The 2,880-nt window shown below is 36.6% G+C and overlaps 1 non-coding gene across 1 annotated transcript; it reads right to left on the reverse strand.

The window, feature by feature from the left end:
• Positions 1–2,590: 2,590 nt before the first annotated feature.
• Positions 2,591–2,673, reverse strand: trnal-uaa. The gene has a single exon. It is a non-coding gene; the product is annotated as a tRNA-Leu (tRNA).
• Between the last annotated feature and the right edge of the window lie 207 nt (positions 2,674–2,880).

A 2,880-nucleotide genomic window follows, 5' to 3' on the forward strand; every position in this document is an offset into this window, starting at 1 on the left:
CCAGTAAACCTGCAGTCTGAGAACAAAGTGCTGTGTTAGGAACATATGGACCAATCAGATCTCTGATGTATGATGGAGCTAGATCATTAAGGGCTTTATATGTGAGGAGGAGAATTTTAAATTCTATTCTGGATTTAACAGGGAGCCAATGAAGGGAAGCTAAAATAGGAGAAATATGATCTCTCTTTTTAATTTTCATCAGAACTCTTGCTGCAGCATTTTGAATCAGCTGAAGGCTTTTAACTGCATTTTGTGGACATCCTGATAGTAAAGAATTACAATAGTCCAGCCTTGAAGTAACAAATGCATGGACTAATTTTTCAGCGTCACTCCTGGACAGAATATTGCTAATTTTGGCAATGTTCCGGAGGTGAAAGAAGGAAATCCTAGAAACCTGTTTAATATGGGATTTAAATGACATGTCCTGGTCAAAAATAACACCAAGGTTTTTTACTTTATTATCGGAGGTCAATTTAATGCCATCCAGGTTAAGTGATTGACTAAGCAGTTTCTTTTTTAAAGACTCCGGTCCAAAGACGACAACTTCTGTTTTGTCTGAATTTAGAAGCAAAAAATTTAAAGTCATCTAAGTTTTTATATCTTCAAGACATGCTTGTAGTCTATCTAACTGGTTGGGTTCATCAGGATTTATGGATAAGTAAAGCTGAGTATCATCAGCGTAACAGTGAAAATTTATCCTATGCTGCCTGATAATTTTACCTATTGGAAGCATATATATAGTAAAGAGAATTGGCCCAAGTACTGAACCCTGTGGTACTCCACAATTAACCCTGGAGTTTAAAGATGATTTATCATTTACATGAACAAACTGGAATCTGTCAGACAGATAAGATTTAAACCAGCCTAGCGCTGTTCCCCTGATCCCTACAGCATATTCCAGCCTTTTTAAGAGAATATTATGGTCGACTGGATCAAATGCAGCACTGAGATCTAACAGAACCAGAACAGACACAAGTCCATTATCTGAGGCCATAAGAATATCATTAGTGACTTTCAGCAGAGCTGTTTCAGTGCTATGATGAGCTCTGAAACCTGAATGAAACTCTTCAAACAGGTCATTGCTGTGTAAATGCTCACACATTTGATTAGCAACTATTTTCTCAAGAATTTTAGATAAGAATGGAAGATTGGATATAGGTCTGTAATTTATTAAATCATCTCGATCAAGCGAAGGTTTCTTAAGTAAAGGTTTAATTACAGCTAACTTAAAAGCCTGTGGTTCTGATCCATTTACTAAAGATAGATTAATCATATCTAAAATGGGGCTGGTAATCAGAGGGAACACTTCCTTAAATAATTTGGTTGGGATTGGGTCTAACATACAAGTTGAAGGTTTAGATGAAGCTAATATTTCTGATAACTCAGGAAGCTTCACAGGATCAAACAGTCCAAACACAAATCAGGTTCTGCAGTTACTTCCAAAGTTGTCTCACTTGCTGAGGATAAAGTAATCATCTTCAGGAGTATGTCAAAGATTTTCTTTTTAATAGAATCAATTTTATTTAAGAAGAATCCCATAAAATCATGACTGCTGAGAGCTAAGAGAATGGATGGCTCAACAGAGCTATGACACTGTGTAAGTTTAGCAACTGTACTAAAGAGAAACCTAGGATTATTCTTGTTCTCTTCTATTAATGATGAGAAATAAGCTGTTCTAGCTTGGCGAAGTGTCTTTTTATACAATAGTAAGCTATTTTTCCAGATTAAGTAGGAATCCTCTAGGTGTGTAGAGCACCATTTTCTCTCCAATTTTCTATCAATGTGCTTTAAAGTACGCAGCTCTGAATTAAATTAAGGAGCCAGCCTCCTATGAATAATTACCTTCTTTTTCAAGGGGGCTGCATTGTCTAATGCATCACACAATGATGAAACACTATGAACCAAAGAATCAATTTGTGAAGGGGCAGAAACAGAATTATTTCCCTCCATTGTGCTTTTCAGTGATAATGAGGAAATTAAAAGTGGAACAGATTCTTTAAAGGTTGTTACAGCATCGCCTGATAATGATCTACTATAATAAAATTTTCTTTCAGGTGTGGAGTACTCGGTTAAATTAAACTCAAAGGTTATTAAGAAATGGTCAGACAGGACAGGGCTATGAGAAAATATTGTTATGTCTTTACACTCAATGCCATATGTCAGCACAAGGTCCAGAGAATGAAGACAAAGGTGGGTAGGTTTGTTTATGTTTTGAGCAAAGCCAATTGAGTCTAAGATAGCATTAAACGCTATATTTAGGCTATCACTTTTAGGGAAGTATTATTCACATTATCAATATACAAAAAGAGCATTGTTGATAGAAGCCATAAACGGAGAAAGTCTATGAGGTTGGAAGGCGATCACCCTAATGTTTAGTTCCCTCCTTAAATTCTTTATGACATTTAAACACATGCGAGCCAAACTCCATAGAACCAGTGTTGTTGCTACTTTATGGGTCATTACTGAGAACTTGCTGACAATGCACATAATGAGTTGATAAGGAAGGGAAATCCAAAACTGTGATTGAAGTCAACACAAATGTTTGAGAGTAAGATAACAAGTTCCATTTAAGGACAATTACCCATTAGCATACCAGGAGTGGGGTTCGAACCCACGAGAGCATCTGTCCATTGGATCTTAAGTCCAACACCTTAACCACTCGGCCATCCTGGTGGCACAACATAACTGCTCACCTCTCAGATCATCTGGGTCACTATGCATGCTTAATATTGCTCTACTGGTTTTGTTGTTGCGGGTAAATTACTAAATTAGTAAAGAAAAACTGCATTAATTGATGCATAACACCATGGAAGTATTTTATCTTTGCATTCTGTCTTACAGCTTTTCTCAGTTGCTTTGGTACATTTCTCAGATCAGAAT

This window comes from Girardinichthys multiradiatus, chromosome 11 (genome assembly GCF_021462225.1).
Source record: "Girardinichthys multiradiatus isolate DD_20200921_A chromosome 11, DD_fGirMul_XY1, whole genome shotgun sequence".
Taxonomy (NCBI): domain Eukaryota; kingdom Metazoa; phylum Chordata; class Actinopteri; order Cyprinodontiformes; family Goodeidae; genus Girardinichthys; species Girardinichthys multiradiatus.